This window comes from Gossypium raimondii, chromosome 5, assembly GCF_025698545.1.
Source record: "Gossypium raimondii isolate GPD5lz chromosome 5, ASM2569854v1, whole genome shotgun sequence".
NCBI lineage: Eukaryota > Viridiplantae > Streptophyta > Magnoliopsida > Malvales > Malvaceae > Gossypium > Gossypium raimondii.
The window spans coordinates 38,687,720-38,704,274 of NC_068569.1; positions in this window are offsets into that span (position 1 = coordinate 38,687,720).

The following is a 16,555-nucleotide window of genomic DNA, read 5'->3' on the forward strand; positions in this document are numbered from 1 at the left end:
TTGGTTGTGTTGATCATGTGAATTATCTAATTTGTGGTGTGAAATTTCCATGTTTTCGTAAATCTTTTCGAACAAAATTTAAAGGGTTTGCTTGTTTGAATTTGAGTATGCTAACACCCTCGTTGCCATTTGGATCGAGTAGTCAAAATCATTTGTTTAATCCTGGAGTTTGTTATTATGAATCATCCATGAAAGAAAGCAAGCATCGTAAATTTTGTTTGAATGAATGTGTAAACAATCTTTGTTTGTATGATGCTTTGTCTTTAAGTTTGAAAATGAGACATGTGAATCTTGTTGGTTTGTTAAGTCAAAATCAAAATTTTGTTTCCGGAGGTTGTTCTCAACTGTGGTCTAAAAGATCCGAACATGTTTTGCATGATAATGATTTTGAGTTGCTTAGTGTTCTTTCTATGAAGTCTGTCATGAAATTGCCAAATCAAATTGAAATGGCAAGAGAAAATTTTGATTTTGACCCCGGAGATTATTATTCTTTGTTCTTGTTAAAAGGGCTAGGATTTTGTAATTCTGACCTTCGAGATTATGCCTTTCGATTATTTTGTGATTTAGGTTTGTTTCTATCGAAAAAAACGGTAAGAACAATTTTTATTTTTGACTCTGGTATCGGTTTATTTGTTCGAATTGTGAATCAAATTTTGGAAAGTTCCTTTGTGCTTAACCTTCATCGTGTTACTAATTCATTCTATTCTTTTATAGGTAACCATGTGAGGTGGTACCCTTCTAAAGAGGGAGGGTATGCGAATGAGCTTCTTTCGATCCAAGCCATTTGTGGCTATCAAAATCTTGAACGATTTTTCGCGAGCAAATGGCCCGATTTGGGGACAAATCTCTTTAAAGAGGGACGGGATGATACGACCACGCCTCGGGCACACTTTTGGACCAGCTCCCTAAGCATTGTTTGCAAATCCATGCGAGCTGAATTAGTTCATTTTCTTCTTGTTGAGCTCTGTTTAGCTCGTTTCTAGCTCACTTGAGCTCAAGTCAGCTCATTCGAGATCAATTCAGCTCAATTTTAACCCAATGAGCTTATTTTTAGCTTTCTTTAGTTTGCATTTATTTTGCTGAAATAAACCATTTAATTTGTCTTTAGTTGAATTAGTTGTTTATTTTAAGTTAATTGATTTGTTAAAATCTGGACAAATAATTAATTAAGTGTTTTAATTATATCTAAATTAAATACTTAATTAATTATGATGTTTTAAATATGTCTGAATTTGTTAATATGTATGGCGAATTTAATGTGCAAATTATTGAGTTCATATCTTGCTAATTTAATGTGTCTCAAATGCATTTAACTTATCGATGTTATTTGTTGCGGGTTCATGAACGGATTGGTGCAATGTATGGGAGTGTGCATGCACAATTGAGGTTCAATGGATGGCATTTAAAGTAACACATGCATTTGGGACGTTCATGCAAGAGGAGTTGCTGAAAGTTCATGTATTTGAAGATTCATGGATCATATTTATGGGGAAAGTACATGGGACGTTTCATGCATGATTCATGCATTTTCAAGATGACCATTCAAGTATTTTAGGCACATTAATGCCTCATTCACCAAGGGAGATGTAGGATCATTAAAGGGCTGCACATTCATGGAATTATGGAGATTCTTCAAGGCTAAGGATGCATGAATGCATCTAGTGAAGCAACATGATGATTCGGTCAATCCATGCATCATCTCCGGACATGAACCGAATTTTTAATGCTTCATTCATGCACATTCAACAAATTAATTATTTCTTTCTAGAAATTTCTAGCATATTCATGGCTGAATTCTTAGCCATTAAGTTGCCCATTCGGCTAGCTTAGTCTTTGCCTATAAATAGCTTACTTGTTTATTGTAAAGGTTACTGAATTTGATTATTGAAAACTTGATTGAGAGGTATCCTCCTATCCTATTTAAATGCGAGTCTCGTTCGACTTATCTAGCTCGCTAGTGGCGTCAACCCGACTCCTTGAACTTATCACCATTCGGTGTGGCGTTCCCCACCTTTTTATACCTTTGGTTCTTACCTCAATATAGGTAACGGGTCAAAGTCCATCTTCGACTATCCATCAAATTCACCTTAAGCAACATAAGTCCCGGGCAATACTTCATATAGTATTGAATTGTTCTTCAGCTTGAGTTCACTTTACCATCTCCATTTTAACTTTAAAATTATAAACTTTATTTTTCTTGTAAAACCCGAACCTAACATCAATCATCAAACTTCACCTATCCTTTGAACCCTTTTTCCAACTTCCGCTTAAAGTTAATCAAAATCCATTTTTCTCACCAAACGAACGACTCTTCTCGTCGACGATCGGGCAAACAAGTGACTCAACTCTACATCATCGAGCCGGATCACATCACATGGTGAAGTAGGAATCGGCAAAAGAGTGTAAAGGCCATGAGGCATTACCTTAGATTTTGCTTGTTTACATTTGATGCACTTAGAACATACCTTTTCGACATCCTTCTTCATATGTGGCCAATGGAAGTGTTCTATCCCACGTAAAGGTGGTAAACCTTTAGGGGACTCACTAAAAACATCCACATAATCCTGCAAAAGACATTGAAACACACTAGGCAAATATCCATTAATGTTAGATAGAGATAAATAGTTTTGCCTAAACCTCACAAGGATACAAGGTTGTTTATTGAGTAGGGCTCTCCGCACATCTTTTTTTGTTGCAATCAATTTTTTCTCTCTAGTTTTGCCACTTGCGGATTCACTCACCTTTGGGCCATTTAAATTTTGACTTTTTTCACTACTAGCCTCTTTTCTCTCTGTCTTTTTTATTTTTCCTTTCTCCCTCACCCCCTCACAAAATTTCATCATTTTTAATTGATCTTTATATACATCATTGGGATTTAAAGGAGCAAGAGTGAATTTTCGGCCTTTAAACACAAGAGAGTATCTATTGAGCTTGCCTTGGTGTGTAACATCACGATCAAATTGCCAAGGTCAGTCCAAGGAGCAAGTGTGCCACATGCATTGGGACCACATCACACCATACCTCATCCTCGTAATTCCCGAGCTTAAAAGTGATCAAGGACTGTTTTGTAACATTAACTTCGAGCATTCATTAAGCCACCAAGGTGATACGGCTTAGGGTGCTCGATACAAGGTAACTTTAAGGAATCCACCAAATAACGCTAACTACATTTGAACAACTCCCACTATCAATCATAAGTGAACATAAGTTACCTTTTATAAAACACCTAGAATGGAAAATATTGGTCCTTTGGTTATCGCAATCGTCTCCCATTTGAATGTTAAGCGTGCGGCGGAGCATCTTATTATTATTTTTTTTTGGACTACCTGCAAAACAAACACTTAACACTCAAAAAGAAAAATTAGCAAACCTCACCGTTAATCACTCAAAAAGAAAAATTCAAATTCTCAATGAGGTAGAATTCAATCTTGTGAGTTCTTTATCGGAGTTTATATCAACCAATTAGAGAGTGTGAACCAAACTACCAAAGAATCCTAATTTGCACTAAGATGCCAAAACCGGCGAGACACCAATTGATTTGTGTTGCACCGAGGAAGGATTGTGCACACGTTTAAATCCTACTAACACAAGAAACAAGAAGGTGTTAGATATTGTAAAGGAGAATAAAAAGCAAACAAATGAAAACCTACACTAAGAATCAATAAAATTGTTGAAAACAGAAAACCGAAAAAGCATGAGTAACTTGACAACTTCGTTTGAGGTGTTCCTGATCTCAAAAAATCACGAAATTAAATCTGGAATGTCTTCAAATATTGACTTTTTGATCTGGAAAATTTGGGCACCAAATTCAACCCACTGAAATTTTTTTTAATTTTTTATTGGATTTCGTCTTTTTTCGATTTTTTGACTTTTTCGACGTATTTTTTTGCGGGAAATATTTTTGTATATTCAATAACAGTGCCAAAAATATGTATGTAAAATTTCAGATCAATCAGAAAACATTTACCCACTCAAATGAATTTTTATCGAAAATTTTTCCGGTAAAAGCTGTTTGTAATTTAAAAATAGAGATCGTTTAGAAATCAACCAAGAACACCAAACGCCCAAAATCTGATACCAAATGATACGGGGTTGCTTGCGGACCAAGATCGAGTTGCCAAGTTACGGGAAACTCCTACGAAAAACCCTAAACAATCAGATCCTAAAGGAGATTGCGATTCTGCCCAATTGAACACCAAGATAGTTTTCCTCAAATTTCGACAATCTGATTTCACCCAAAAAGAGTATGGAAGAACCCTAGAAATTGGGGATTTTTTTGGCTGATTCCTTAAGATAGAAAAAGGCTGAAAACACAATAAAAACAGAAAATAAATTAGATAAAGATTCAAAGACAAGCGAAATAAAGAAAGAATTGACAAAGAAGAAATTAAAAGATAAGTCCTAAGAAGCCTTGAAATCCCGAAAGATCTCACAACTTCCTTCAAACGGCTCTAATCTCCCCTCCAAAGAATATCAATGGCAAGAAGAAGGTTGAAGATGGCTTCCACAATCAAAAAGATTGTTAAAACAACTTCTAAAGAAAACTCAAGAGAGAATTCTTGGAGAAAACCTCAAAGAAAATTCTGCACTCAACAAATCTGAAATTTAATATATATTTGAGAAGTTGTTTACAAGGTGGCTAGCCATGCCTTTAAATAGGCCTTATAACTAGTCCTAATCTAATTAGAAAACTAAAATAAAAAAACTCCTAATGATACGACCCGCCCTTGGGAACGGCCATTGCTTCAGCCTACAAGCGAGGCTCGTTGTGTTTGCAAGCTGGATGTAGCTCAATCTTATTTTGTGGAGCTTCATTTAGCTCGTTTCCAGCTCCTTTCAAGCTCAATGAGCTCAAATTAGCTCAATTTAGCTCAAAACTTGAAAATTCAGCTCAAATAATTTTTTGCTATTTAATTTGTCTCACATCTGGTCAGAATTAATTATGCATGATTAATTATGTTTTTCCTACATGTTATTAAGTCAAATTAATTTCCTACAGCTTATATATAAGTCTTAATACATGTTTTTAATGTGTCTTGTCCAAACCGAATTAATTAGACTTAGTTTAATTAATTGAGTTTTGTTTTAATTATTTGGATTAATGTTGTCTAAATTTCGTTTTTAATATGATTCAAATTGAATAATGATCAACTAAATTCATTTGTTCATGTTGTGTAGGTTGGCGAATATGGATGGAAGCATTTAAGCTAGGTGCATGCATCATAGGTTCAATGAATGTGGCGTTACATGCATGAGGAATGTTTAGCTGATTTTAAATGATTCAAGAACCAGATATTGCCATTCACACATGAAGTTCACACTGGGCTTTTCGGTTTGGAATGTTCACACAAGGACTCTTTGAAACCGAGTGTTCACACTTCATTTGGCCATTCAAGTCCCTTTTAATTGCTGGTCACTTTTCAGCAAAAGCTACAAATTAAATGAGCTTATTTATGCACATTGACCGAATCTAGCTCATCCATGCACCATTCAAGTTGTCCAAGGTTCAATGTGAATTCTAGAAGCTTTCCAAGTTCAAATTAACCTAGCCAAGCCATTGAAGAATTCATTAGCTTAATTTTTAAGAAAATGTATGTGACTATTCAGCTAACTTGGTTGCTGATTATAAATAGCTGAAAATTCAATTTGTAAAGGACTTTTTGACATTTTAAGTAACGAATTGCTGCCAAATTTGTGAGGCATTTTCTCTCAAATTTCGTTCGAGACCCGTAAGACTTATCTAGCTTCTAGTGGCGTCTTTCCGAGTCTTTCTTTCGAACTTATCACTCCCCAACCCGAGTGTGGCGTTCACCTTTGATACCTTTGGTTCATACTTTACTAAGTATTGGGTCAAGGTCCTTATCCACCATTTCCAACTCAATTTGGTCATATAAGTTTCGGGTCAACACTCTTGATACGAACTAAGAGTTAGCCGAAGAAAGAACCCAGACTAAAGAGTCAGACCCGTTTCTTATGTTGGCAAGGATTGCAAAGAAATGGGAAAGAGGGGTAGTGGTGTAAGGAACGTGACCCGTTACCTATGAAAGGTAAGAACCAACGTTATCAAGATGGAAGTAGACTTGGAAGACGCCACAAGCTAGCTTGATAAGTCTCACAAAGCCAGAATAAGAACAAAGGAAGAACTTTAATTGTCACAAAGTATAAATTGTTCATTAACCTTAAACAGTCCAAATAGCCGAAAATATATAGGCCAAGATGAGTACATGAATGGTCAAAACGTCTTAAAGATGATACATGGATAGCTTGGACATTAATGGCTTCTAAAAGGACCTTTGATGAACCCAAGAAGACAACTTGAAGCTTGATGTTCATCCATGCACCTTGGAGTAGCTTAATGGCCAAAAGACTTGATTTTAATGCCTTGGACGGATGGATGCTTTGTATGGCCGAATGGTCACAATTCCAAAGGTCAAATTCGGCCATGAAAGACCTTGTATCATGAATGGTCACCTAGAAACTCGAATGGGCTCATAGGATTCATGGAATGTAATTATGGAAGTACATGCACCACCTTGAATGTTCCTTGAGTACTTTGTATGATTCAGCCCTTGTGCTATCCACTTGAATGGTCATCTTGGAAATGCATGAATGGGTGATTATGATGGTGGCCGAATGGTCACATACTTCCCCTTGCAACTCGCCCACTTTAAAGCTTTCCTAGGACACATTAAACCCAAATTAGTTCACAATCTAGGATAAATTAAACACACTAAATCTATGTAATAGTGAAGGCATATTAACACCTTATTAAATATATAATGAAAACACATTTAAAACATACTATAAAATATGTAATAACCTAAACATGCTTATGACTTAATTTAAAATATAGAAACACTAAATACTTTAATTAATTAGGCCCAAAAATACCAAAACGGATTTAAGTTTTAATTATCACTAAGAATAAATTATATGGGCTTAAAATATCTTCTCCTTGGGCCTTTGCTTCACATTCGTCCCAAGTCGGTGAAAGAAGTATTGCCAAGGCCCGCTTGAGTTTTTGGGCTCTAGAACGGGTTATTGGACCCGTAGGAAGAGGGAAGATGGCTTGGACATCATCTTGGGCTTGCGAGCTCTCAAAGGCCTCCCTTGGGCTTGGGTTCGTATCATTCCCCCCTTCTTGGAAGCGATTTGTCCCCAAATCGACATCTCGCATCAAAAGGAGATAAATCACTACATTAAAAGTAGCACTCACATTAAACTCACCGGAGGTCTATTTGATACTGAATGATCATTCAAGCATTTTAGAACTTGGAAGGGCCCATTTCCTCGAGGCATCAACTTGGACCGTCGTTGAGTAGGAAATATTTCCTTCCTCATATGTATCCGCACCCAATCTCCGTGTTCAAACACGATTCTTTTCCGACCTTTGTTAGCTTTTTGAGCGTAACGCTCGGCTTACGCTTGATATGCTCTTTCACCTTTTGTGTAACTCCTTAACAAACTCTGCTTTCTTCTTTCCATCTGCATGAACAAACTTATTATTTGGTAAAGGAAGTAAATCAAGTGGAGTTAAAGGATTAAACCCATAGACGACTTCAAAAGGTGTGTCTTTGGGTAGTGGACGCATACTCGATTGTAGGCAAACTCCACATGGGGAATACAATCTTCCCACGACTTCAAATTCTTCTTAATAACGGCACGCAAAAGGGTCGACAAAACTCGATTCACCACCTCAGTTTGTCCATCTGTTTGGGGGTGGCATGTTGTCGAAAACAAGAACTTGGTGCCCGCTTTGCCCACAATGTCCTCCAAAAATGGCTCAAGAATTTGGCATCACGATCTGACACTATAGACTTAGGCACTCCATGTAAACGCACCACTTCCCTGAAAAACAAAGAAGCAACAAAAGAAGCATCGTTAGTCTTAGTGCAGGGAATAAAATGTGCCATTTTTGAAAATCTATCTACTACAACAAAAATTGAGTCTTTGCCACTTTTGGATCGTGGAAGACCAAGGACGAAATCCATCGATATGTCTTCCCAAGGATGTTCGGGAATAGGAAGTGGCATGTAAAGCCCATAGGGTTGGACTTTGGACTTTGCCTTTCAAAGATTCCAAACAATTGGCACAGATCTTCTCAACACCTTGCTTCATTTTGGGCCAATAAAATGCTCTGAAGCATACTTAAGGTCTTAGATATCCCAAATGTCCCATAAGGCCGCCACAATGCGCCTCTCTTATCAACAATTCTCGCATTGACCCTTGGGGCACGATAGCTTGTTATCCTTAAACAAAATACATCTTGTCTATAAAACTTGTCATAAGCTCCTTTTTCGCAAGCTACATATACTTCACAAAAATCAGCATCATTCACATACAATTCTTTTAAATGTTCAAAACCAAGTAATTTAGATTCAAGAATACCAAATAATGCATACCTTCGTGACAAAGCATCGGCAACAATGTTTTCCTTACCTTTCTTATACCGAATAACATAAGGGAAGGATTCTAAAAAGTCAACCCACTTGGCGTGTCTTTTGTTGAGTTTATGCTGACCTTTCAAATGTTTCAAGGCTTCGTGGTCAGTGTGTATCACAAACTCCCTTGGCCAAAGATAGTGCTGCCACGTCTCTAAAGCCCTTATAAGCGCATACATCTCCTTATCATACACGGGATAATTCAATGTAGCCCCATTTAGTTTCTCGCTAAAATAAGCAATGGGCTTACCATCTTGGGTCAAAATAGCACCTATGCCTACACCTGAAGCATCACACTCTAACTCAAAAGTTTTAGCAAAGTTAGGCAAAGATAAAACAGGTGCATTAGTCAAAGCTTCTTTAATCAAATTAAATGATTGTTCTTGCTCCTTACCCCATTTGAACGATAAATTCTTCTTAATAATACCTGTCAAAGGAGCGGCTAGCGTCTTTGAAATTGGGTACGAACCTTCGATAAAAACTTGCTAACCCATGAAAACTTCGAACTTGATTTACATTTGTCGGGTGTGGCCATTCCTTAATTGCACGGATCTTTTCAGGATCGACGTGCAAACCTACAGCACTTACAACATATCCTAAAAACACAATCTCATTAGAACAAAAAGCACATTTCTTCAAATTGGCATACAATTTTTCTTTTGCAACACATCCGAATTTGCCTCAAATGCAAAACATGATCATCTAACGATTGACTATAAATCGGATGTCATCAAAATAAACTACACAACATTTACCAATGAAGGATCTCAAGACATGATTCATTAAGCGCATAAAAGTACTTGGAGCATTTGTAAGACCGAATGGCATTACCAACCATTCGTACAAACCTTGCTTGGTTTTGAAAGCCGCTTTCCATTCGTCACCTTCTCGCATCCTTATTTGATGGTAGCCACTTGAAGATCAATTTTAGAGAAAATTGTGGCTCCACTAAGTTCGCTCTAGCATGTCGTCAAGGCGGGAATGGGATGCCTATACTTGACAAGAATTTGGTTAATTGCACGGCAATCTACACACATTCTCCAAGTTCCATCCTTCTTGGAACCAAAAGTACAGAACAATAAGATGGACTCAAACTTTCCCTAACAAATCCTTTTTCCATCAATTCTTTTACTGCTTCAGAACTCCTTCGCTTCTTCGTGGTTACTTTTGATGCTTGGTCGGTTAGGCAAAGTGGCTCCTGGTATGAAGTCAATTTGGTGCTCAATGCCTTGAATGGGTGGCAACCCACTAGGCATTTCTTCGGGAAACACGTCCTCGAATTCCTGATGTGATCCGGCTCGATTGATTGAGTCGATTCACTTGTTTGCCCGATCATCGACGAGAAGAGTCGTTCGTTTGGTGAGAAAAATGGATTTTGATTAACTTTAAGCGGAAGTTGGAAAAAGGGTTCAAAGGATAGGTGAAGTTTGATGATTGATGTTAGGTTCGGGTTTTACAAGAAAAATAAAGTTTATAATTTTAAAGTTAAAATGGAGATGGTAAAGTGAACTCAAGCTGAAGAACAATTCAATACTATATGAAGTATTGCCCTGGGACTTATGTTGCTTAAGGTGAATTTGATGGATAATCGAAGATGGACCTTGACCCATTACCTATATTGAGGTAAGAACCAAAGGTATAAAAAAAGGTGGGGAACGCCACACCAGAATGGTGATAAGTTCAAGGAGTCAGGTTGATGCCACTAGCGAGCTAGATAAGTCAGAACGAGACTCGTACGAAATAGGATAGGAGGATACTTCTCAATCAAGTTTTCAATAATCAAATTCAGAACCTTTACAATAAACAAGTAAGCTATTTATAGGCAAAGACTAAGCTAGCCGAATGGGCAACTTAATGGCTAAGAATTCAGCCATGAATATGCTAGAAATTTCTAGAAAGAAATAATTAATTTGTTGAATGTGCATGAATGAAGCATTAAAAATTCGGTTCATGTCTAGAGATGATGCATGGATTGACCGAATCATCATGTTGCTTCACTAGATGCATTCATGCATCCTTAGCCTTGAAGAATCTCCATAATTCCATGAATGTGCAGCCCTTTAATGATCCTACATCTCCCTTGGCTGAATAAGGCATTAATGTGCCTAAAATACTTGAATGGTCATCTTGAAAATGCATGAATCATGCATGAAACGTCCCATGTACTTTCCCCCATAAATATGATCCATGAATCTTCAAATACATGAACTTTCAACAACTCCATCTTGCATGAACGTCCCAAATGCATGTGTTACTTTAAATGCCATCCATTGAACCTCAATTGTGCATGCACACTCCCATACATTGCACCAATCCGTTCATGAACTCGCAAAGAAATAACATCGCAAGTTAAATGCATTTCGGACACATTAAATTAGCAAGATATGAACTCAATAATTTGCACATTAAATTCGATCATACATATTAACAAATTCGACATATTTAAACATCATAATTAATTAAGTATTTAATTTAGATATAATTAAAACACTTAATTAATTATTTGTCCAGATTTTAACAAATCAATTAACTTAAAATAAACAACTAATTCAACTAAAGACAAATTAAATGGTTTATTTTAGCAAAATAAATGCAAACTAAAGAAAGCTAAAAATAAGCTCATTGGGTTAAAATTGAACTGAATTGATCACGAATGAGCTGACTTGAGCTCAAGTGAGCTAGAAACGAGCTAAACAGAGCTCAACGAGAAGAAAATGAACTAATTCAGCTCGCATGGATTTACAAACAATGCTTAGGGAGCTGGTCCAAAAGTGTGCCCGAGGCGTGGTTGTATCATCCCCTCCCTCTTTAAAGCGATTTGTCCCCAAATCGGGCCATTTGCTCGTGAAAAATTGTTCAAGATTTTGATAGCCACAAATGGCTTGGATCGAAAGAAGCTCATTCGCATACCCTCCCTCTTTAGAAGGGTACCACCTCACATCGTTACCTATAAAAGAATAGAACGAATTAGTAACACGATGAAGGTTAAGCACAAAGGAACTTTCCAAAATTTGATTCACAATTCGAACAAATAAACCGATACCAGGGTCAAAAATAGAAATTGTTCTTACCGTTTTTTCGATAGAAACAAACCTAAATCGCAAAACAATCGAAAGGCATAATCTCGAAGGTCAGAATTACAAAATCCAAGCCCTTTTAACAAGAACAAAGAATAATAATCTCCGGGGTCAAAAACAAAATTTTCTCTTGCCATTTCAATTTGATTTGGCAATTTCATGACAGACTTCATAGAAAGAACACTAAGCAACTCAAAATCATTATCATGCAAAACATGTTCGGATCTTTTAGACCACGCTTGAGAACAACCTCCGTAAACAAAATTTTGATTTTGACTTAACAAACCAACAAGATTCACATGTCTCATTTTCAAACTTAAAGACAAAGCATCATACAAACAAAGATTGTTTACACATTCATTCAAACAAAATTTACGATGCTTGCTTTCTTTCATGGATGATTCATAATAGCAAACTCTGTGATTAAACAAATGATTTTGACTACTCGATCCAAATGGCAACGAGGGTGTTAGCATACTCAAATTCAAACAAGCAAACCCTTTAAATTTTGTTCAAAAGATTTACGAAAACATGGAAATTTCACACCACAAATTAGATAATTCACATGATCAACACAACCAAACAGATGATATGTCGACTTTTGATCACACAATTCCATATTTTGTTGGTGCTTTTTTTAATCGTTCTTCATCAAAAATCTTGCTGATGCCATACTCATCAATACATTTCCATTCCTTTTCAACAGGATCGCTTAGAATGAACAATTTATACGGACTTTCATCTCGAGCATCCAAAACATGCATTCCATTGCTAGTTAAAGATAAACAACCAATACCATCAAGAAAATAATATTTTCAAAAACAAGAATCTTCTTATCATCGAAAAACAAATGGATCATCATCAATCAAAGAATAACAAGTAGCCACGCCAAAGTTTAGATTTTTCTAAAGACCAAATCATCAACAATGTGTCCACCAACAATCGAAAAAGGCGAGGTGCTTTAAAATTTTCAACATTCATACCTTGCTTACCTTGAAACATTGGAAGAATGATATCTTGCAATTGATCGTGATGGAAATCAAGAGGAAACAAATGATGACTAGAGCATTGCAAGACTCCTTTCAGGAAAAATCAACATTTTGATCCAAGGTTAAACAACAAAACAAATGTTTGAATGGGCTTTCTAAGACCAACAAAATGGCCGAATTGATTGATAGAAAAAATCACAATCGAATGAAGACCAAAAGATTCTTACCTAACTTACCTTCAAAGTTTGAAAATTATTCACAACATCCAACTTACCTTTTCAATTAATTGAAAACGTCGATGTCGAAAGATAATGAAGTTGGAACCATCAATGGGTGAAATTTTGCAAACCCGAAACGAAGAAGAATCAAAAGGCAAACTCAAACAGGGGTTAGCAAAATTTTCCTTACTTTTTCTTGCTTGCTTTCTTCACTCGTTTCTTTTGCGAACTCTTTTCTTTTCCACTCGATTTCTTTTCAAGCTCTCTTTCAATTTCTTTTTCAATCTCTTTTGCTTTTCACTCTCTTTTATTTTTGAAATCTCATTTTCATATTTTTCTTTTCATTTCTTTCATTTTCATTTTCTTTATTCTTTCTCGCTCAAAATCTTTTACAACCAAAATTTTCAATTTGATTTGGTCCTCATGGACTTGTTCCGGTGTGAGCGGTGCTAAGGTGATTTTCCTTCCTTGATGCTTGAAGGAATACCTATTGGTACATTCATCGTGAGTGACCTTGTGATCCAATTGCCATGGTGCTCCCAGCAACAAATGGCAAGCTTGAATAGGTACCACATCACAAACGACTTCATCTTGGTATCTGCCGATGGAATATGCAACACGCACTTATTGAGTAACTTCAAATTCACCTTTGTCGTTAAACCACCGTAGCTTATAAGGTTGGGGATGCTTGGTAACGAGTAAGCCAAGTTTTTCCACCATTCTAGTGCTGGCCACATTTGAACTAATTTCACCATTAACAATGATGCAACAAATTTTATCGTGGACTCGGCATCGAGTATGAAATGATTCTTATGTTGCGGTTCGTTCTCCAATTGTTGAAGACTTGAACTCATTTTGATGTCAATGTTAACAGTGTCAAATCTTCTTTATCTTTGTCGGATATTACTTGAGTTCTCCTTTTGTATTCGCTTAATTCAGATCGTATTATCCTTTGCATTTCTCGCCCATACTTGGAATTCACATTCGAAAATTCTTCTGACATGTTTCAACAAAATGTTAGAAAACAAAAGATAAATTAGAAAGAAAAATAATCCTCACCACAAAATCTCACAAGTTCTCTCAAAAGAAAATAATAAATGGCACACCACTCGTGTTTCACTCTTATTTGGCTTTTCTTCTCTCGAATGAACTCACGCTCTCTTGCCTTTTACCACTCGACCTCGCCTCACAAATTCGTAATTCATCTCGGTAGACTTAATTTGTCGCTTGAGGTCGGTTTCAAAATGGGTTACAAGGGATAATGTCGTGTAAGGTAGGTGAACAAAGAAAAAATTGGTTTAAAGTGTGGCGTTGGGATGGATAATAATGGTAGGAAGGATACTTGATGATCGGAGTAATAAGAGATGAAAATAAAACTCGCAAGACTTTTCACTTCTTTTTTCTTTTTTTACTCTTTTTTTGCTCACTTTTTTTTCTTTTTTTCAATTTTTTTGAATTTTGATTTTTGTGATACTCCAATACAATAGTAAGGTAAATACAAGGAAGGAAAAAAATTAAATTACAACTCGAAATTTTTTTGATTTTTTCACGTTCGAACCTACTTGCGGCCTTTGTTACTTAACGTCGGTGCTCCTCGCTTTGCAAGCTCGATACCAAATGATGTGATCCATTCGATTGATTGAGTCGATTCACTTGTTTGCCCGATCGTCGACGAGAAGAATCGCTCGCTTGGTGAGAAAATGGATTTTGATTAACTTTAAGCGGAAGTTGGAAAAAGGGTTCAAAGGATAGGTGAAGTTTGATGATTGATGTTAGGTTCGGGTTTTACAAGAAAAATAAAGTTTATAATTTTAAAGTTAAAATGGAGATGGTAAAGTGAACTCAAGTCAAGAACAATTCAATACTATATGAAGTATTGCCCGGGACTTATGTTGCTTAAGGTGAATTTGATGGATAGTCGAAGATGGACCTTGACCGTTACCTATATTGAGGTAAGAACCAAAGGTATAAAAAAGGTGGGGAACGCCACACCGAATGGTGATAAGTTCAAGGAGTCGGGTTGACGCCACTAGCGAGCTAGATAAGTCGAACGAGACTCGTCTTTAAATAGGATAGGAGGATACCTCTCAATCAAGTTTTCAATAATCAAATTCAGAACCTTTACAATAAACAAGTAAGCTATTTATAGGCAAAGACTAAGCTAGCCGAATGGGCAACTTAATGGCTAAGAATTCAGCCATGAATATGCTAGAAATTTCTAGAAAGAAATAATTAATTTGTTGAATGTGCATGAATGAAGCATTAAAAATTCGGTTCATGTCTAGAGATGATGCATGGATTGGCTGAATCATCATGTTGCTTCACTAGATGCATTCATGCATCCTTAGCCTTGAAGAATCTCCATAATTCCATGAATGTGCAGCCCTTTAATGATCCTACATCTCCCTTGGCTGAATAAGGCATTAATGTGCCTAAAATACTTGAATGGTCATCTTGAAAATGCATGAATCATGCATGAAACGTCCCATGTACTTTCCCCATAAATATGATCCATGAATCTTCAAATACATGAACTTTCAACAACTCCTCTTGCATGAACGTCCCAAATGCATGTGTTACTTTAAATGCCATCCATTGAACCTCAATTGTGCATGCACACTCCCATACATTACACCAATCCGTTCATGAACTCCGAGAAATAACATCGCAAGTTAAATGCATTTTGCATACACATTAAATTAGCAAGATATGAACTCAATAATTTACACATTAAATTCGCCATACATATTAACAAATTCAGACCTATTTAAAACATCATAATTAATTAAGTATTTAATTTAGATATAATTAAAACACTTAGTTAATTATTTATCCGATTTTAACAAATCAATTAACTTAAAATAAACAACTAATTCAACTAAAGACAAATTAAATGGTTTATTTCAAAGAAAATAAATGCAAACTAAAGAAAGCTAAAAATAAGCTCATTGGGTTAAAATTGAGTGAATTGATCTCGAATGAGTGACTTGAGCTCAAGTGAGTGAAACGAGCTAAACAGAGCTCAACGAGAAGAAAATGAACTAATTCATTCGCATGGATTTGCAAACAGTGCTTAGGGAGCTGGTCCAAAAGTGTGCCCGAGGCGTGGTCATATCAATTCCTGTAACAACGAAACAACAGACAAAGGCAGAGAATCATTTAAATCGTTAGTGTTAAGCAAACCCTCTTTGTACAAGAGTACTAGAATAGGTCGCTTAAGCATAAGGCCCTCCGAATATCTTTTGATTTTGCAAACACACTCATTTTTCCACTCTCACTCTTTTGTATTTTTTACTACTTTCTCCTTCATTTTCATACTCTTTCTTTTCTTTACTCATCTCATTTTCTTTTCTCTCTTTATTTTTCTTTTTACAATCAACAAACTTATCTTTTCAAAAGACTCACGTAATTTAATTTGATCTTCTAATACTTGTTTTGGCGTAAGGCCCGCCAAAGTGATGTTTCTCCTTGGAACCGGAAAGAGTACCGATTCAGATATCCGCTATGAGTAACTCGCCTATCAAATTGCCATGGCCTTCCCAAAAGTAGGTGACTTGCGTGCATCGGAACCACGTCACATAGAACTTTATCGATATACTTCCGATCGAAAAGGCAAGTGTTACTTGTTTGGTCACCTTAATCTCGCCACCATCGTTGAGCCATTGAAGTTTGTACGGCTTTGGATGCTTTGTGGTGGCAAGTGAAGTTTCTCAATCAACAACGTGCTCGCAACATTTGTACAACTCCGCCATCTATTATCACACTACAAACCTTGTTGTAAATATGGCATCTAGTGTGGAAGATGTTTTCTCTTGGAGCTCCTCCGGATG